The following is a 21,766-nucleotide window of genomic DNA, read 5'->3' on the forward strand; positions in this document are numbered from 1 at the left end:
AGAACATGTCCCTCTCAAAACACAAACCTCTCACTGTTCTCGAGCAAAGACGCCTTGGACAGAGCATAGATGCCCCTCAACTATAATTCACTTAGTTTGAGCTCCTTCCAGCCAGCAAGTCAGCTGTTTGCAGCTAAGCTGACTTGTTAAGTTGGCAAAATCGGCAGTTTGTTCTGAACAGATGCTGCTCTCCCTATTGCCTGTGTGATGGCATTTATTAACATAAATGTAACCCGAGGTATCACTGTAGTTGCTTTTGACTGTTTCTACTGATACAGTGGTACCTCGGGTTACAGACGCTTCAGGTTACAGACGCTTCAGGTTACAGACTCCGCTAACCCAGAAATAGTACCTCGGGTTAAGATCTTTGCTTCCGGATGAGAACGGAAATCGCGCACCAGTGGCGCAGCGGCAGCAGGAGGCCCCATTAGCTAAAGTGGTACCTCAGGTTAAGAACAGTTTCAGGTTCAGAACGAACCTCGGGAACGAATTAACTTCTTAACCACTGCACAGTGGTACCTCGGAACTCAAACGGCTCCATTCTCGAACATTTCGGCTCCCGAATGCCAAAAACCTGGCAGTAAGTGCTCCGGTTTTTGAACATTCCTTGGAAATCAAACATCCCACACGGCTTCCGCTGTGCAGAAACCTAGCTGTCGGCCAATTGGAAGCCGCTCCTCGGAACTCGAACGTTTAGGAAGTCGAACGGTCTTCCGGAACGGATTATGTTCGAGTTCTGAGATAATACCTGTAATGTTATTGCTTTATTCCCTTTGCAAATCACCTTGAGGGTTTTCCCTTGAATAATCGAGCTCTACACTTCCATGAATCTATGATAGGTGCAGGTTAAACAGGAGACCAAAGATAGGATAATAAAGGCACAGGAATAGTTTCTCAAACCCCTTGACTTCACAGACCCCTTGATGAACAAATAAAGTCATTGTCGACCCCAAAGCCTTATCAATATAAACAAAATAAAGTATGTATTTTAAAAACTAATATACAAGAAGGAGATCAGAATTATTCTTTTGGTACTGTAAAAAAGAATGGGTTAAAAAGTGAAACTCTGGGTTGCTTTGGACCAGTCACTGCCTCTCAGCTGAATCTACCTCAAAAGGTTGTTTTTGTGGGGATTAAATGAGGAGGGAGAGAACCGCAGCTTGAACTTATTGGAGGAAAAGGTTGGGGGTATAAATGCAATAAGTAAGTATGAAATAGTACTACCAGTTGCCAGCAGCCATCAAAAACCATTGAGGAAAAAGCTTTAGTCATCAGTGCCCATTAAGAAAATAACTGTTAATTATCCACCAGCCTTTCAACAGACACCACACATGTTTCCAACTTGCATGCAAGAGATTCTTGGCTTTAGTTGTTTTTTTAAAAAGAAAGATTTCACTGAATGACATCCAATTTTAAGTGATCTCAGTAGCTTGGGAGGTGGAACAGGTTTGTTGCATGTGTGAAATTCAAAAATTAAAGTAATTTAGGGTGGGGTGGGTTTTTTTGCTGTATTTTGTTGTATTTTTAAAATGTAGTTTGAAGCCAACACCTTTATTTTTTTATTTTTTTTAAAAAACGTGATTAAGTACAATTTGAGGGAGGACGGCAGAGAAGACACTTTTAATTCAGCTCAGCAAAATGCAGAATGTCCCCTGGTTTTTAAGAAAAAGCTCAGCCAAGTTGCAGCTTAGAAAAACCTTACGGAGAATGAAAATTCTAAAACTTCAGAGACGGGGCAAAGCAGCACAACTCTTGGAAGGAACACCATATTTGCAGCCATAAATTCACAAGGCAAGGGAGAACATCTGGAAGACAGTTTATTCCAATGATGGGGCAGGAAACAAACAAATGCCCCTCTCCCAGTTTCCCCAGTTATGGGAACGTACCCTAAACATTTGGGAGTGGTGGTCGGTGGTGGGTGAAATTTGTAGATCTGGGGCTTTCCTGTTTAAATCTCTTTCTCCCGCCGCTCTGCAGAGAGTGAAGAGAGAGATTGATTGGCACATTTGAAAAAAAAAATCCTTTTCTTCCCCTCTCCCCCTTTTCCACACCCAGCTCGGATTCTGACATCACCAATTGCTCCAGAAGGAGGCGGCGGCCAAGGGCAGCCCTTCAAAACAAGCTGCGCTTTCCGCCGCCTCGGCCAGCCCTGTGAACAAGAACCTAGCCAGCCCTCAGTGGCTAACGACCCCAGCCGGTGAGTAGCTCCCCAAAAACTTGGAGAGAGTGGGAGGCTGGGACGGGGGGGGGGAGGGGAGGGAAGGGGAGGGGGGAAGGAAGAAATTTTTAGGGAAATTACGGATCCTTCTTTAAATGCAAAACGAATAAGGTTGGGAGCCGGATGTGAGAAGGAAGGGAAGGGATGCAGAAAAGCGAAATAGGATCTCGGTGCGAATTAGAGAGCAGTGGCGTAGCGTGGGGGGTGCAGGGGGGGCCGGCCGCACCGGGCGCAACATCTGGGGTTAGGGCAAATCCACGGGTTAGGGGGCGCAAATCCACGGGTTAGGGGTCGCAAATTACTTGCCTTGCCCCGGGTGCTGACAACCCACGCTACGCCACTGTTAGAGAGGAACTTTGTGAACAAAGGAGGAGGGAAAGGAAGGCGCGGAGAGCGATTTTAAACAACTTCAGCCAGAGCAATTCTCCCTCTTCCGCGCCGCCCTCTTAAGTGCCTTCTTTCTGCAGCTGTTTTTTTTTGGGGGGGGGATGTCTTAAAACCCTGCTTTTCCCCTTGCAATTTTGTTTGCACTGCGCTTATTTCAGATTCAAGGGCAGGCAGGGGAGATCAAGGAGTGTTTGTGTGGATCAGTCTAAAATGCAAAGTATATATATTTTTCCCCCATCTGAGAAAGAAGCAGCAAGCTTGGATTTTACAGAGCGGGGGGTTTAAATCCGTTTCTTCTCTTTAAAAAAAACCCACACAAAGTTAGCACCGTCGGGCTGTTCCAGGTTGCATGAAAGTACTGTAGATCTTTCTCGTGTGTGTGTGTGTGTTTTAAAAGTTGTTTCTTGGCATGTTTTCCTGGGATTGAGCCCCCAACACGGGTGGCCGGCATTTCTTGTGGGTTGACGACTGTCTCCCCTCTAGTGGGGCGAAAGGGGATTACTCTTGGATTCAGCCAAGCTTTTTCACCACATGTCGGTTTGCGCTTTGTGGTTGCGTCTTGGCTCGCTTTGCAGCTTCAACCTGCACGTGCGCGCGCGCGCAGCACCCATCGTGGCCAGCTAAGTGTAAATTCTGGTTCGTGGCTTTATTATTACCCACACGAGGGTCGTCATAGCTGAGCAAGAGGCAGCTCGTGGATGGCTTGCGAAAAGTCCCATGTTCAGTTCCTGACATCTCCAGTTTAGGAAGGATCAAGGGAGAAGAGGGAGCGGCCTTAGAGTCGGGGCATCGGTGCGCCTTTCCCATTATCCCCTGCACGGACCGGCAGCAGCTCTGCAGGGTTTAGGGCAAGGGAGTATTTTTCCAGCTCCACCTGGCAGCGCCAGGTGTTGATCCTTGGACTTATTTGCATGCAAAGCAGATGCTGTACTACTTTCCCCCGGAATCGAATCTCCTATATGCAAAGCAGTAGCTGAACAAAGTAATAGATTTGTGATCGTCCCAGCTGCTGTGAGTCTCCCAGGACTGACACCCCAAGTGGCTGGAATATATGGGTGCAAAAGTCTGTGGCAAAGCGGAAGGGTGGGCTGGCTGCTGCCCTCCCAAAAGAGAAATCGTTTGCGTATTGAGTCCACCAATTCCATGGGGATCTGTTTCAGGAGGGTGCATAATGTAAAGCATAGATCTATCCACATTCAGGTTAAAAAACAAACCGACCACAGTTCCCATGCACGCCCAGCACACATTCAAAGCACATGATTCCCCCCCCCCCACTGAAGAATTTTGGGAACTTTAGGTTGCCCCCTCACCGAGCTATAGCTCCCAGCACCCTTGCCAAACTGCATTTCTTATGATCCCTTGGAAGAAGTCAAGTGCTTTAAATGTGCACTGAGTTTATTGTGTGGATCTGCCCTGTTGCTTCATATCTGGAAATTTGTGAATGCACTTAAGAGAAAAGAAAAAAGAACCCCCTTATGAACATATGAAACCAATGTAACATTTTGGCCAGCCTCACAGAACCGTATTGTGTATGCTAACGTTAACAAGAATTTCATGTTCCCCATCTGCTTGGAACTGGTCTTAAGGACAGCTTAAAAGGCAATCCTTTTTATTTACTAGACATCTAAAGGTCTCCAAGTGACTTACAAACAATTTTAAAGCCTACTCACAAATACATTTTACCACTGACACCATTCATTTAAAAAAACATATCTCCATGTGTGTGGATTAGACATGCTGTCTGCCCACCCACCCAAAGGGGATGGAGTGGGCTGGAGACTGAATCAATAAGAAATCCTTGTTGGCACAGATTTCTTTGAAAAGAAGCTTTTGTGGTGCCCTCGAGATGCTTGCTGAACCATCCCTGTGACTGGTTCTGCGGATGCAAATCCTGCAAAACTCAGCAAACAAAACTCAAGAGACTATCCGTGTCAAAATGGTTGGCATGAATCAGGCCACAAATGGGCGCTGGTGCATATTTAGAAGTTTTGGTTGTTGTTGTTGTACCTGCAGCTCGAAGAGGAATTTTAGAGACGCTTGATTTCAAGAGCACTTAGCTCATTTCACAACTCGTTTAGCATTTGGAGCATGTTGAATAAGGAGCATTAAAAGCAGTCTCATACCAAATCAAAGAGTCATGGCTTCCCCCAAAGAATTCTGGGAGATGTAGTTTAAGGGTGCTGAGAGTTCTTGGGAGATTGCCTCGTCCCCTCATAGAGCTACGATTCCCTGGGAAGAGGGATTGGCTGTTAAACCACTCTGGGAATTGTAGCACTGGGAGGGGAATAGGGAATCTCCTAACAAGTTTAAGAGCCCTTAACATACTACAGTTCCCAGGATTCTTTGGAGAAAGCTGTGACTATTTAAAGTGGAGTCGTCGTGCTTTAAATATGTGAATGGGGCCAGAATCTGGAATGCTGAACTACCAATCAGAATGAATCTGGAATGCCAAGCAGCCAATTAGAGGGAATGTGATGAAGTGATGAATTATATTTCTGCACAAATTGAAGTGATGAATTATATATGAAGTGATGAATTATATTTCTGCACAAATTGACAGGGAGAGGCATTTATTTATTTACAATAAGAATATCTATAAGGTGCCAACTCACCATTGGATGATAAAATACTGAGCAGATCACTGAATCAGATTCTCAAAAAAACAAAAAACAAAAAACAACAACAAAAAAAAACAACCCTTTAAAACTTGGCAAAACAAAAAGGCTTTCCATAGGGGGCAGAATATCAACACTGCAGGTACTTGTCTGATTTTAACAGAAACATTGTTCCAAAATGCTACATATGCTTTATGGTGCTGCTGCTGTGCTTTTAAAATAACACTGTGTTTTGGAATGGAAATGAACAGGTTCAGTGGTTATGTTGAGCAAGTATTGTCCCAGATGCATACAATTTATCAGGGATAACAGCTGGGCCACACTTGAGACTTTACAATCTCAAGTTGTTGAGTATTTGTTGGACTGTGTCAAGGGATGAAACGTGAAGCTTTGGGACTGCGTCGGAATCCCTGCTCCTTAATTCCAAGTGGAAAGTCTGCAGCGTTGTTTCTCTCTGCACATGCTCAGAGGCACTCTTATTTATTATAGCCAACTCCAACTGCTTCTTTAAGGAAAGGGGGTGTGGCCAAGGAGGGGAGGCGGCTGTGCTTAATGGGTGTGGCTAAAGGGGGAGGAGGGTCGGGGCAGGACTATAAGACTGAGAACAAAACACTTTGTATGATAGTACCTACCCCTGGCAGTGGAGGGGAGATCAACTGAATTGGAGAACGCTCTGTATATGGCAGTTTCCTGCAATATATGCTGAGTCAGCCACTTGTCCATCTAACTCAGGGCTGTTTACACTGACTGGCAACAGCTCTCCGGGGTTTTAGAGAGGAATTCTATCTCAGCCCTACCCGGAGAAGTCTGGGGTTGAACTTGAGGCCTTCTGCATGAAAAACAGAAGCTGTAGCACTGAGCTCCCAGCATCCAGCTCTCTCACAGGAGGGAATGCCATTCATTTATCGAGGGAGGGAATGCCATTCAAGCAGAAATCTCTTCTGGCGGAACCGCAGAGTGTGCATTTGAGGGTGGCAGCCGCACAAATATTTGCTATGTGCTGTCTCCGGTGGTTCAGTTCCAAGGGGAAGAAGGTACAGCACCTGTTGGCGAGGCTGGGGTCAGGGGAAGGGCTGTCGCTCAGAGACAGAGCGGCTGCTTTGAATGCAGAAGCCCCTGGGTTCAGTCCTGATGACCAGGAATCATCTTCTTTGGTGATCCCTCTTAGCCAAGTAAGATTGTCTTCCATGGAGGCCAATTCTGGATCCACACATCCTTCCACAGTGGGGACATTGATTTCCGGGCAGGAGTTGATCACGGTGAGGGTTTGCCAAATGCGCCTTCCTCTTAGCACATTTCTCCCTTTTGTCCTGAGTTTGAGCGTCTTAAAAGCCCATGACACCTGTGGTAAAGGCTGTTCTCCAATTGTAGCGCTCGTAGGCCAATTCCAAGCCTGAAATCCTGGAGAGCCTCTGCCAGTCCGTGTAGACAATATGGAGCTAGATGGATGAAGGGGTTGACCTAGTGGAAGGCACTATCCTATTGGATAAGTCTCTGCCCTGAGGAACTTGCAGTTGTTTTGACAGCTATGGCCATTCGGGGGCGGGGATCTAGATACGTATAAAAAAAATCGCTATGAAAATGCTGTTTTAAAGAAACGTTTTGAAAAACATATTGATTTGCTGTAAGCTCACCATCACCATCTAGTGTCACATTTGTATAGTGCAGTTAAAACGTTATATTTGTGAAGGCCTGGCTATAGTAAAGGGACCCCTGACCGTTAGGTCCAGTTGCGGATGACTCTGGGGTTGCGGCACTCATCTCGCTTTTCTGGCCAGCATGACTAAGCTGCTTCTGGTGAACCAGAGCAGCGCACGGAAACGCCGTTTACCTTCCCGCCGGAGCGGTACCTATTTATCTACTTGCACTTTGACGTGCTTTCGAACTGCTAGGTTGGCAGGAGCAGGGACTGAGCAACAGGAGCTCACCCCATTGTGGATATTCGAACCGCCGACCTTCTGATCGATAAGCCCTAGGCTCAGTGGTTTTGACCACACACATTAATTACTCATGTCCAGATTACTGCAATGCACTCTTTGTGGGGCTTCCTTCCTTCATGCTTAACCCCGAAGTTGCAGTTCGTGCAGAATGCTGCAGCACGATTGCTGACACGGGCGAGGGAGGCCTTGTCAGCATGGAACACCTGCACTCAGAGCTCTGCACTGGCTGCCAAATTGCTGTAAGGCTGATTTCAAGGTGTTACTCTTAGCATGTAAATCCCGCAACAATTAAAAACCCTTTTTACCTGCACAATCGCTTTACCTCACTGGTCTGCTTCGATCTATAGAAGTGGCATGGGAAGAGGTGCCACATAATACCTGTTCTGATTTTTTTTTAAAAAAAATGTTCCCATTAAAGATTTTCCCAGGTTACAAAAGTACAGACATCTTTATGTCGGCGCAACCTGTTCTGCATTGATCTTTTAGTGCCTAGAGTAATATACCCTCTACAAAGGAAAGCTACAAGGTTTGGGGGCCCTTTAATTCTGACTCACCCCAAAAGCAAATAAGAGGGGTGGTGGTAGAGGGATGGGACAGAGGTTTGTAAAAGATGGAGAATGCTTTTGCCCTCTCCGTCATAAAACTAGAGTGCAGAGTATCCCTGGGAAACTTGATTGACAAGAAAAGATCAGGACAAAGGGAAACCCTTCTTTCCACAACACAGCATTAAGCTGCAGAAGTCACTGCCTCTGCATGCGATGATAGGTGGCTTTAAATGGGGATTATCTCAAAAGCCATGGCACAAAAGGAAAATAGATTGGGAGGGAGGAGGAAATCGGCAAACCTGGGTGCAGGCCTTTAAGCTAGAGCAGCTGTTCTCTTGACCAGCTGGGATGGAAAGAGTTCAAGGAGAGGAGGAGCCAAAAGTTACAGAAACATAGAATTGTAGATCTGGAAGGAATCCCAGGGGTCATCTAGACCAACCCGCTCCAGTTGCTGGTCTCACCACTGGCCAAGTGCCCCAACACTGAGGAAGTGGGTGACTGATGCTCGGCTACATGGACCTGTGGTTTGATCCAGCACTGATCTTCTTAGGTTTTGTTCCCATGGGGTTTCCTTGTCATTAGTGAGCAGGGAAGGAAATGCACCCCCCCACACACAAACACCATGTTTTCTGGGGCTCAGCATAGTGATGAGCGAATCAATCAGTGTTTGTCCTCTCAGTTCCTCATTTTTCCAATCTTAGATCCAGTCCTCCACATTTCCAAATGGGTTCTTCTTTTAACGCCAGCCGGAAAATTAATCAGCATTTTCACTGCTAATTTCCCACAACATACATTTTTGTATTCGGTCTTGCCTAATAGATGCACCTTTTGCAAATTTTTGGAAATAGCCCTCCTGTAATGCAGTTGTGCACAGTGGTACCTTGGTTCTCAAATGCCTTGGTACTCAAGCAACTTGGAACCCAAACACTGCAAACACTGAACTAAGTGTTCCGGTTTGCGAACTTTCTTCGGAAGCTGAACGTGCTCTGTTTTGAGTGTTACGCTTCCTATTTGAGTGTTATGCTGAGGTCTGTCTGTTTTTGCTATTTATTTTGCATTTTTGTTTTTGCGGCTTTGTTTAGTTTTTGTGACTGTGTGGAACCCAGTTCAGCTACTGATTGATCAATTGTGTGACTGCAGTATATTGTTTATTGCTTTCATTTTATGAATCAATGGTCTTGTTAGATAGTAAAATTCATGTTAAATTGCTGTTTTAAGGGGTTGTTTTTAAAAGTCTGGAACAGATTAATCCATTTTGCATTACAGTCATACCTCGGGATACAGATGCCTCAGGTTGTGCATTTTCGGGTTGTGCACCACGCTGAACCTGGAAGTACCGGAACGGGTTACTTCCGGGTTTCGGCGCTCACACATACGCAGAAGCACTAAATTGCACTTTGCGCATGCGCAGAAGCACTGAATCGTGACCCGCGTGTGTGCAGACGCAGCGCTGCGAGTTGTGAATGCTGCGGGTTGCGAAAGTGCCTCCCGCACAGGTCACGTTCGCAACCCAAGCGTCGACTGCACTTTCTATGGGAAAGCGTTCCTTAGTTTTGCAATGGACTTCCGGAACGGATTAAGTTTGAGAACCAAAGTAGCACTGAATATCGTTTCCAGCAACATATACCCCTGTACCTTAGTATATGCTTTCTTGGACACATCATTAGGGTGCAGAACTGCGCCGTGAATTTTGCAGAAGCGTGAATGTCAAAAGCCACCTGCATTTCAATTCGCGAGTTGCTTTGTAAAGTACGAATTAAGTCGGTTTGCCTTTGAATGCAAACTGAATTGAATTTCTCTCCACTCCCCCCCCCTCTGGTCTGTGCGCCCTTTAACCTGCTTTTTTTTAAAAAGCCCTAAGCATTGCAGGGTCACAAGTGCCAGAGCTAAAACTTTGCACGAATGCTGATCCCTCTCTGCCCAAACCCCATTTCCTGAAAGTGTCACCTTGGGTGAGCGAAGGGTCTGAGGGCTTGCAAGGCATGGGAAAGTTTTGCTAAGAATCGCACAGCTGTCATCGGCCATGACTTTGCCCTGGCTGGCTGAGGGGTGGAAGTTGGGCACACCCCAAAGTTGAATGGAATATAGTGGCGAGACAGAGAATGCCACACAAGATCTTGACAGACAGTCGCTTCCCCGCCCGGTTATCCTGCGGATGAACTGCTCTTCTGGCCCCGTCAAGCTCATGAGTCAACCTTCAAAATGGGGTGGGAATCTCAGGGCCAGCAACTGAGGAAAGAGCTGCGCTTTGGGAATTAGTGGCAGAAACGTGTCAGACAATGGCGTGGTTGTGTCCTCAGAATATTGTGGTGGCTGATTTAATGTGTTTAATCAGGGGAAAAAACCATTGCTGACATTTATTAAGGACTGGGAACCTTCTTCCGGGCTTGTTGCATGGAAGAAGAAAAATGAGCTCATAATATCTGGGTTTGAAGATGGAAAAATATTGGCTTGTAGAAAATAGAATAGTAGGATGTCCAATTTGAGTGGATACTTTGAATAAGTTACTATATTTAGCTGGCAGGCAGAGAACTGGAAGCCTTTCCATATTTTTTTTATTTTTTATTTTCTTGTTCTCCTCACTCTCTTTTCTTTTGATTTCTTTCCCCTTCTCTTTGCTCCTGTTTTAGATTAGGTTTTAAAAGCATTTCTTTTATTCTGGTGGTGTTATAAAAAGATACTTGGTGTTGGGTATAAACTTTTGTATATATTTTGATCAGTATCAATAGAAATTAGAACGTTTTGGGGGAAGATAATATTGTGGTAGCTGCTAGATTGGGAACCTCTCTCCCTCTCACACCGATTTTATCTTAAAAATCCCATCGGCATTAGCTCAATGGAGGGGGCCTTTGCAACATCTGCTGCTCTTTTATGGTGGAACAGAATTTGGCAGAACCTGTTGTCCACCAGAGATTTTGGACTACAATTCCCATCAGCCCCTAGTTCAATATGCAGGACAGAAGGCTGCAGAGTGATGGAGCTGTGGATGACGGACGTTTAAAGCTGGAAGAAAAGGAGAGTGCCACAGGCCTCTGGAAATGTGGCAGCACAGGAAGTTGTCTTATAGCGAGTCACGATCATCGATCCATCTAGCTCAGTATTGTCTACACACTGTGTCCAGCTCTGGTCACCACAATTTAAGAAGGATGTCGACAAGCTGAAACATGTGCAGAGGAGGGCAACCAAGATGATGATGATGATGATGATAATAAATTTTTATTTATACTCTGCCCTTCCCGGTTCAAAAACTGGGCTCAGGGCGGCCAACAACAAATTTAAAACACTTAATTGTAAAAGCAGCATAAAATACAGTATAAAAACATGAATAACAATAAAATTCAAAATTCAGAAATCAATTTAGGGGAAATAAGCATTAGGTAATCCCCAGGGCTAGCTGGCTGAATTGGTCCTACTTGGGCCAGCGAAGAGGCCAGGGGAGAATTAGCTGTGGGGTCTCAGAGCGGGTAATCTTCATAAAAGGGGAAGGGGAGGGAAGAGAAGGGAAATAAAAGATCAGGCTGAATTCAAATTAAAGGCCAGGTGGAATAGCTCTGTCTTACAGGCTCAATGGAAGGAGGTTAAATCCTGAAGGGCCCTAGTCTCCTGGGACAGAGCATTCCACGAGGTCGGAGCCATCACTGAGAAGGCCCTGGCCCTGGTGGAGGATAGTCTGACTTCCTTAGGGCCCGGGACCTCTAAACTATGATTATTCATGGACCTTAAGGTCCTCTGCGGGGCATACCAGGAAAGGCGGTCCCATAAGTACGAGGTCCCTAAGCCACAAAGGGCTTTAAAGGTCAAGACTAGCACCTTAAACCTGACCCTATGCTCCACCGGGAGCCAGTGCAACTGGTAAAGCACTGGGTGAATATGCTCCCATGGCAGAGACCCCATGAGGAACCTCGCTGCAGCATTCTGCACCCGCTGGAGTTTGTGGGACAGTTTCAGGGGTCTGGAAACCAAGCCTTGTGAGGAACAGTTGAGGGAGCTGGGTATGTTTAGCCTGGAAAACAGGAGGCTGGCCATTTTCAAATATCTTAAGGGCTTTCCCATAGAAAATGGGGCAAGCTTGTTTTCTCCTGGTCCGGAGGGGAGGGCCTGAACTAATAGCTTCAAGTTACAAGGAAGGAGATTCTGGCTACACATCAGGAAGAACTTTCTTTTTTTTATAAAAAATACTATTTATTAAGAGTTTAGAAATTACAAAAAGAAAAAGGAAAAATTAAATATTATAAAATACAAAAACAGAAACAAAAACACTACATGAAACATTGAATTAACAAAACAAAACAGAAAACAATTAAAAACGCTTCCAATATTTTCAGTCTTAACTTTCATTCACTTGTTTCATTGACTTCCTCACGCCTCCCTTTTTGTATTCCACTTCCATTAACTATTTCAGCAAGTCCTTTCCATCTTCATCTATTTTCTGTCCTATAATTAATCTTAACATATTCTGACCTAGTTTTTCCCCTTTAATACATTAACAATCTATCTATACCTAGTTCCTTATAACATTTCTGCCAAAGCCATATAACTTCATTCCACCATTTTTCTAAAGCTCATTAATTTTACAATATTTCTGTAAATAATCTTTAAATTTTTTCCAATCTTCTTCCACCGGCTCTTCTCCCTGGTCTCGGATTCTGCCAGTCATTTCCGCCAACATCAGGAAGAACTTTCAGGCAGTAAGTGCTGTTGGATGGTGGAACGGTCTCTCTCGGGACGTTGTGGCCTCTCCTTCCTTGCAAATTTTAAAGCAGAGGTGGGATGGCCATCTGTCATGAAGGCTTTAATTGAGATTCCTGCATTGGACCAAATGAATCTTGGGATCCCTTCCAACTCTACAATCCAATGACTGGCAGTGACTTTCTGGGATTTTGAACAGGGGTCTCCACCAGCTGCACCTGGAGACTTGGGACTTCTTTTATTGCAAAGCAGATCCTCTTCCACTGTGCTCCAGCCCTTTCCTTAAAATTAAAGGAGGATTCTAGTCCTCATGGTTCTCAGTCAAGGGTTAAACTAAACAAGAGCATAGGGAATCAGCATGCACTGAGACCTTTGCTCCATGTTGCTCAGAATTGTCTACAGGAGACCACATATCCATATTACCTTGGGTAGGCCTACGTGAAAGGCCCTACCCTCTTGAAAGGCCTACATTGGCTCCCAGTACGTTTCTGAACACAATTCAAAGTGTTGGTGCTGACCTCCTGCTCCCAAACAAATGGTTTCAAGCTGCAAGAAGGGAGATTCTGACTCAACATCAGGAGGAACTTTCTGATCGTAAGAGCTCTTCAACAGTGGAACGGTCTCCCTCGGGATGTTGTGGCCGCTCATTCCTTGCAAGTTTTAAAGCAGAGGTTGGGTGGCCCTCTGTCATGAATGCTTTAGCTGAGATTCCTGCAATGCAGGGAGTTGGACTGGTCTACCACTGGGAGTTCTTCTTCCAACTACGGTGGTACGTCGGGTTAAGTATTTAATTCGTTCTGGAGCTCTGTTCTTAACCTGAAACTGTTCTTAACCTGAAGCACCACTTTAACTAATGGGGCCTCCCACTACCACTGTGCCGCCGCTGCATGATTTCTGTTCTCATCCTGAAGCAAATTTCTTAACCCAAGGTAATATTTCTGGGTTAGCAGAGTCTGTAACCTGAAGCATATGTAACCTGAGGTACCACTGTATTTGATGATTCTAACATCCCCACGCCCATTTGACAAATGGCATGTGACAGGATCGACGCTATCAGCCGAAGGACAGAAGCAACCCTATTCCATGAAGGATAGTTTCCTCGTGCTCCAGGATGATAAGCCTCAAGTTTCTCACAAGGATGTTATTAGGACAATTAAGATGGTGGCACCAGACTCATCTCAATGGCTTCTCCCCCACTTGGTCAAAAAGTTGCCAGGGAGAATGGACGGAAACGCCAGCCAAAGGGTCACCCTTTGGGCACAGACAGCAGCTTGATCGCCACGTCTGGAGCTGTACTTTGTTTTCTAAAAACCACAAAAAATCACAGTGTTTCGTAAATGTGTCACGCAGGTTATCTCAGTAATCCTTACAAGCCAGTAAAGGAGTTGAGGTGCACAGTCTCTCGATTTACAGTTTCGCAGCTTTAAATCTCTCTCATATATATATATATATTCAACAATTATAAAACATACTTTTATATATCTTATACAGTTTTTTTTTACTTCCGCCAATCACATCTGAAAATTTTCCAATCTTTTCCACTTAATTTACATTTCTTATTTTCGCTATTACTCATAACTAATGTCTCTCTTCTTTATCTTCTTTGCAATATTTCATATATTCCTCCTTACAAAACTTGCTAAACCCCGCTGCCAAGCCTCCACCTGATTGGTTGTCTACCTGGGGGCGTGGCGTGTCAGCCAGGCCAGCTGGGCAGGGGCCGGAAAGTCCCCCCCCCCCCGCCAACGCGGGAAACGGCTCCTGCTCACAACTCCTCCCCTCTGTAAGAAGGAGAGGCTTTCTCTTTCAAGGAAACAAAGGCTGGTGGTGGACAATTTGGTCTTCAGCCTGTCGACAAGCCAATTCCATTTGGATTGTTCAAAGGAGATCTTTTTTCCTAGGCTCCCGGCAGCAGTGTCACTAGCCGCTCCGGCACCTGGTATGGTGCATGCGTCAGCCGGGGCTCCACTTCGTTCTGGGGTGCTGCGAGGAGCTCCGCCCCTTTGCAGCCCCTCCTGCCTGGCCACGCCCCCATGGCAGCTGCTCTTGCTGCTGCTGAGGTTGCAAGGAGCCCGGGACAAGGGGGGGCAGGAGGTGGAGATTCGCACACAGCCCCTGCTGCAATTGACTGGGCGGGGCGGGTACCCTCCAACTTCTCTCCTCCAGCAAACCAGACGTGGGGCACCTCAGAGAAAAGCGGGTGGGATGGACGAGGGGAGAGAAGATCAAAGAGACACGGGGGGTGGGGAGCGGCGAAGGAAGCGGGGAGAAATCCAAGAGCGAAGGAAGGAGGACGACTAGGGGGAAGATGGAAGCAACGTGAAGGCGGGCGAGAGGGAGGGATGAAGGGGGATGAAGCCAGAGAAAGAAGAGCCGCCTGTGAGGGTGGGGCGAGCCAAGGCAGGGGCGCGGCATGGAGCCCCTCCTCGGCCTCCCCCTCAGCTGCGGGGCCACTGAGGGAGAGGCGGTGGGCAGGTGCCTAGTGCCAGCCGCTTTACATTACATTTCTGGACTAAACTAAAAAGTTTTGTGAGCTCATTAAAAAACAACAATTCATATTTTTGTCATTTTGTCACCCCCCCAACTGATGATACCCGGGACGGACCGCACACCCCCTTCTTCCGCCCCTGGCTCACAGGCATCCTGATCAATTATAAGATGTTCATAGTTTTAACGTTTTAAAAAAATAAAAAACCCCCGAAAATATAGGATGGCTTGCCGACCTGGGATCCTTTGGGGGGGGGGATGGCAAAATTTAAATTTGATAAATAAATAAAGCTATGTATGCTACGCTGCAAAAACCCGATCTTATCCGCTGAATAGGATCTTATCAGTGGAAAACCCAGAGAGATATTTTGCTAACGCGAGCTTCAGTTCTGCAGGCAAGATTGCATTTTTGCATTAATCAGTATCTTAATCAGTATATATTAACAAAATACAGCACAAGCAAAAGTGTGAATGAGCATTCTTTCTCTTACTCTGCACTTAGAGAAACCTGGTGCAGAGTACCGTAGTACAAGGGGCTCTCCCAGATGACTTATTTCTTGAACATTCATCCTGATTTTCTTGCACCTGGTTTATGAAGGAGCTAGATTATAACCTGCCTTTATTATGCATCTGTTCTGATTTGCTTCTGGGACACTCCATGCTGGGTTTTTCCTTTAATGTCTTCCCATTGGTCCTTCGTTCACCCTCTGCTTTTCAATGCATTTCCCTGTAACTTTCCTAGCAGCAAAAATCAGTTTATTTTTGGAAGTGGATTCGTTCCACTAGTGCAGCAGAGCGTTCTAATCTGCTTCAACTGCACAAAACTAATTTCCTGGTATCTGCTGGAATCCCAGGAAAATAGCAACGGTCTGGAAGCATCCCGGGTCTCTCTCAATCCCCGCCATGGAAATTCTGCAAGAGCGTGATCTAATCCCTTTAGCCGGTATAACGGTGTAAAAGTCAAGTCCCTGCCTTGGCCTGAGCCCTCAAGTTCTGCCAGTCTGAGGAAGACAGAGTCTTAACCTAAGAACTGCCTTCTTGGACCAGACCAGAGCATCCTGTTTCCGACAAAAGTCCAGCCAGATGCCCTTCTCCCCCTGGGAAATTGCAGCACACAATCTGTCAAAACAACCCAGAGAAGGAATGAGATAAGGAATGCAAACTGGAAGGATATGTGAAAATATGTCAAAATAGCTTTGACAGGCCTCTTTTGAAACTTTTCAAATAGGTCTTATTCCAAATAGTAATCCCAGCTGTGGCCAGAGAAACCTGGATCTGCTTAAGAAGATTGTATAGGATCAGGATTTATAGGGGAGTAGATGCCATTTATAGGGGAGTAGATGCAATTTGAGCAGATGCCACTCTGCTTAAAAAGCAGAGACATCACCTTGCCAACAAAGGTCCGTATAGTTAAAGCCATGGTTTTCCCAGTAGTGATGTATGGAAGTGAGAGCTGGACCATCAAGAAGGCTGATTGCCGAAGAATGGATGCTTTTGAATTATGGTGCTGGAGGAGACTCTTGAGAGTCCCATGGACTGCAAGAAGATCAAACGGATCCATTCTGAAGGAAATCAGCCCTGAGTGCTCACTGGAAGGACAGATTCTGAAGCTAAGGCTCCAAGACTTTGGCCACCTCATGAGAAGAGAAGACCCTGATGTTGGGAAAGATTGAGGTACCCAAAATGGGTTCTGTGAGCCCGGATTGCTAATTTGGTTAGAGTGAGGTGCTGGTAATGCCAAGGTTGCAGGTTCGATCCCTGTAAGGGACAGCTGCAAATCCCTGCATTGCAGAGGGTCGGACTAGAATCGGGGATCAGCAAACTTTTCCAGCAGGGGACCGGTCCACTGTCCCTCAGATCTTGTGGGGGGCCAGACTATATGTTGCTATGATTATGACCCTCATTTTTGGTAAAAACCCTTATTGGGACCAACCCCCAGCGTTGCCCAAATGTGATTTTTTTTTGGGGGGGGAGTGTTCCCTCACCCACCCACGCTGCTTCCTTTGCATTTTACGCATTGACAGTTATTTCTCTCATAAGGGGGGGGGGGCTGAGGTAAGTGCGCCATTCCTGTCAGCCCTGGAGAGCGTGTGTGCTTGCGTGGGTGAAGGGAGAAGCCATTGGCCACACTAAAGTCGGCGACACTCAAGCAAAAACGTTCTTTTCCGCGCATGAGGGAAGACCAGGCGGTGACGGCTATTTACCTTTCCTTGGCTCACATCGTGTAGCTAACAAGCGGCCTCCCCAGCAGAGCACAGAACTGTTTTCGGAGTCCAGCCGCCCAGTCGCTCCCAAGACGCCTTTGAGCCCCTGCTGCCGCAACTGCCCTTCCTGAGGTCAGTCGCCGGCAGGTCCATGGTGGAAATCCGAACTGTGGCTCCTTTTCCCTCTTCCCCATCCTGGAAGAAAAGATTGCCGCGCGCGACGAACGGAGAAGAGGCTTTTCTCGAACAGCCGCTTGCGTCACTTTTGTCCCCCAAGCCTGACTGAGTCACAAAAACCATCGCACACGCTATGCCGGCTGCCTGGATTCCCAGATCGTCCGCAGACCAGATCTGGAAGGCAATTGGGCCTGATTTGGCCCACAGACCTTAGTTTGCCGACCCATGGAGTAGAATCAGCTTTTCTCAATCTGTGGGTCCTCAGATGTTGTTGAACTACAATTCCCATCGCCCCTAGCTAGCAAGGCCAGAGCTGAGGGGTGATGGGAGTTGTAGTCCAACAACATCTGGGGACCCACAGATTGAGAAAAGCTGGGTCCCTTCTAACTCTGTGATTCTGTGCTACTCCAGAGGGCAGAAACCAAACCAATGGATTCAAATGACAAGAAAAATGACTCTGACCAAACATTGGGAAGAACTTTCTGACAGTGAGAGCTGTTGGACAGTGGAAATGGACTCCCTGGGGAGGTGGTGGTTTCTCCGTCGTTGGAGGTTTTTAAGCAAAGTTTGGCTATCATGTATGATCTAGTTGAGATTCCTGCATTGCAGGGGGTTGGACTAGATGGTCTTTGGGGTTCCTTTCAACCCTACAATTCTATGGTTCTACGGGACCAACTTTTCATCATTTCTATTTTCCCAGGAATTTGGCCAGCATCCATGGCTGGTTGTGTGGGGTCTATATATCTTTGTCTCATTTTTATTCCTGGGTTTCATTCCTGTTGCTTCAGGATTTTTCTGTTGTGGGAAAGGCTTTGTAAATGCAGTAAACCTTGACCTAACCCTAAGCACCCAGCTGAGGGCACATATTCCCTTTTTCTAAGGGAGACATTTGAGCAGGAGGAACAAGGCCTGTGTCTTATTTTGGGATTGGCAAATGGATGAGATGATACTGAGTCTCCCACCTTGGAAGTGTCAGAGCCAGTGTGGTGTAGTGGTTTAGAGCGGTAGTCTCGTAATCTGGTGAACCGGGTTCAATTCCCCGCTCCTCCACATGCAGCTGCTGGGTGACCTTGGGCCAGTCACGCTTCTCTGAAGTCTCTCAGCCCCACTCACCTCACAGAGTGTTTGTTGTGGGGGAGGAAGGGAAAGGAGAATGTTAGCCGCTTTAAGACTCCTTAGGGTAGTGATAAAGCGGGATATCAAATCCAAACTCTACATGCCTTCTGTTTCTCTCTCAAACTGCACCCCAGCCCACCCTTGAGTGGTCTCTGCTCCATTCAGGGCAAACTTTTTGACCCCTGCCTATTGTGTACCTGAACAGCGAGCTGTTTGTTCAATGGCAATTCAGCTTCCTGCCTTTGCCTGCCAAAAGGAAAACCCAAGTGCTTTGTTCCAAACCAAACTCCAACTTTCCCTTTCCACGCCGTGCTGTGGAGGGACCGGCGAAACGGGGAAGAAATATCCTGGCCTTGCAGAAAGTAAAAAAAATCCCTGTTAAGGGGAGTTTGCAGAAGAGTGTTATAAGAATTTCAAGGTCTCTAATACAGAATAAATATTCATAAATGCACACCTATCTAAATATATGAACCATGTGTCTGAAATAGTACGGGAGAGCAATCCTGAAGCCATTTTGACTCTCCCAATGACCTCAAATATTCCTCTGCAGTAAGGGAGGCAAATGGGGAAAGCCTTCCCATTGTCTTTTTGCTTGCAAATCCTGTTTTAAGGGCGTATTTGTGCATGAATAGGGTGAGCCTGTGACCTGTATTCAGGAACTAAAGTAAACGGCCACAAAAGAATGGCTTTGCTGCCCAGCTAATGCAATCAGTGACCATTATCAGGTATCCTGGTTGTAGACCGCCTCCTTCTGTGATGTATGTATGATGTTTGGGGGGTGGTGGTCTTGGGCTACAGGGTGGGCTATTTCAAGAGTCTGTATAAGAGCTTGCACACCACTGTTCAGGGTTCTCCCTCCTGCGTGTGGTGGGTGGGGACCCTGTTACAACAGTATATTTTCCTTCAATAAAGATCAGGCTTACTAGCCGCTTTGCTTCTCAATATACTCTGGTTGGCCTCTGTTATTTTCTCCAACCGATAGGGAACCCACTTAAGGACTCTGTACGAGCTTTGGAATACCCCATAAGGGAAAGGGAACAGTTTTTTCATATAGCAAGAGGATGGTGTCTGGCCTTCCTAGAGCCTTGGGAAAACTCCCCCTCAAAACCCATAACCACCAAAGTGACAAATATAGGGTGACATTTATGGACAGGCCGTGGTTCAGTGGTAGAGCAACTGCCTTCCATGCAGTGGGTCACAGGTTTGGTTCCCGGCATCCCTGGGTAGGATTGGAAAGCTCGCTGTCTGGAATCCCAGAAAGCCACTGTCATTCAGTATTGTAGTAGTAGTAGTAGTAATAATAATAATATTTCTACCCTGCCCATCTGGCTGGGTTTCCCCAGCCACTCTGGGCGGCTTCCAACAAAAGATTAAAAACACATTAAAACATCAGTCATTAAAAGCTTCCCTAAACAGGGCTGCCTTCAGATGTCTTCTAAAAGTCTGGTTGTTGTTTTTCTCTTTGACATCTGGTGGAAGGGTGTTCCACTGCTTCTCGCAGTGAGGGAACCACCAGAAGGCCCTCAGAGCTGGACCTCAGTGTCTGGGCAGAATGATGGTGGTGGAAACGCTCTTTTGGGTATACTGGGCCAAGACCGTTTCCATTTATTCTGACGGTAACAGAAGGGGAACAGCTCAAGCTCCCCAGGTGCCTGGGTTCAACACCAGATCCGATGGATTCCTTTACGGATCTCTGGGTTGTGCAGAGAGGAAGAGGGCTTGGCTGTCGTGTTTGAGATGCCCGTCTTCCCAAAATTAAAATGCGAAAAAGAAGGAAGAGGAAATGAGGCAAGATGGAACGAAGAGAGAAAGAACTTCAGGAGAGCTTGGCTGAATCGGACCAGCATTCTGTACTCAGAGCAGCCAACCAGATGGGAATGGGAAGAGGACAAATACACCCCACCTCTCCCAAAGCTGCACCTCTTGCCGTTCCTACTTTTCAAGTGTTTTTACCTGGTGGGAATCTCCCTTTGAGCTGTGATAATGCCTCTTGCTTGCCTGGATACAGGATGGAGAGACCAGTGTGTGCATGTAGAAACCCATGGCTTTGGCGTGGCTGGAATGTAGGCTAATGTAGAGTCACACCTGTCGCTTCACCCACCTTTGCCTCTGGACCAATGCACTGCTGGCATGCGGCCCACAAAGGAACACAGCCAGATGCCCCTGGGAATCCCAGAAGCAGGGCATCAAGGCAGCCACCCTTCCCCTTGCGTGCCCCTGGAATTTGGTACTGCCAGATAGATTGCTTTGGTACATGGAAGCTCTCTCTCTCTCTAGCTAGCTCGGCTAATTGAGGTCCAGCTCCGAGGGCCTTCTGGCGGCTCCCTCACTGCGAGAAGTGAAGTTGCAGGGAACCAGGCAGAGGGCCTTCTCGGTGGTGGCGCCTGCCCTGTGGAATGCCCTTCCATCGGATGTCAAGGAAATAAATGACTACCTGACGTTCAGAAGACATCTAAAAGCAGCCCTGTTTAGGGAAGTTTTTAATGACTGGTGTTTTAATGTACTTTTAATCTTTTGTTGGAAGCCACCCAGAGTGGCTGGGGAAACCCATCCAGAAGGGCGGAGTATAGATAAATTATTATTAATTATTATTATTATTATTATTATTATTATTATTATTATTATTATTATTATTTATTCACCCTCTCCTCCGGAAGATGGACCTGCCCTCCTTTGCATTCAGCAATCTGAGTTGATTGAAACCAGATGCTAAAACAAGACTTAGCTCTTTTTAACTGTTTTGAAAACGTTTGTTTTTCTAAGCCACAAAGTAACAACCCTTAGTCTGCTCAAAATGAAAGACGACAGCTTGTCTGGGGCTGCCAGCTTCGTTTTGTACCGGTATTTTTATTTGCAAAAAAGAAAAGGAAAAAAGAATCAAGGTACATAGGCTGGGTTAGTTTGCATGCCCGAATGCCACAGTGTTAGCTTAGCAAGCTGCAACAGATGTTCCTTTGCCTCGCCAAAAGATATGGAACGTTGGATCTAAAGGGGATTGTTGAAGCAATAAATAAAAGTATATGAAAGCCCTATAGCGGATTGGTTGAAAAAGACCTGTGCGTGAGAACTTTCGAGATTCTCAGTGGTTCACGAATTCCCAGTGATACGTCTGCCTTCGTTTCTTCCAAGAAATCCCTCGCTTGCTTCCATTCTGCCGGAGCATGTGAAAATTGCAGTGTGTCTCATGCATGAATTTATTTTCAGGTTTCTAGGCCTTATGACTGCAAAATCTTCTTTAAACCACAGATGTTACAGAAATCTATTTCTTCCCAGCCATCTCAAAGTACACACTGCCAGAAATGGTATGATAAGACTAGAGTCAGAGTAGAGAGACCCTTTTTCAGTAAGAAATAAGCGCAGCTCATTTTTCTTCCAAGCTTGCTGCTGC

The 21,766-nt window shown here is 46.3% G+C and overlaps 1 protein-coding gene across 2 annotated transcripts in view; it reads left to right on the top strand.

Annotated features, from left to right (window-relative positions):
• The first annotated feature begins 2,055 nt into the window (after window positions 1–2,055).
• Window positions 2,056–21,766, top strand: part of EMP2 (epithelial membrane protein 2) — a 30,209-nt gene continuing 10,498 nt past the window's right edge. For both annotated transcript variants that reach the window (XR_014151070.1, XM_081840133.1), the window contains exon 1: window positions 2,056–2,197. The gene's annotated coding sequence lies outside the window, so the exon portion shown is untranslated. The remainder of the gene's footprint in view (window positions 2,198–21,766) is intronic.

This window comes from Podarcis erhardii, assembly GCF_964252035.2.
Source record: "Podarcis erhardii genome assembly, chromosome: 14".
Classification (NCBI taxonomy): domain Eukaryota; kingdom Metazoa; phylum Chordata; class Lepidosauria; order Squamata; family Lacertidae; genus Podarcis; species Podarcis erhardii.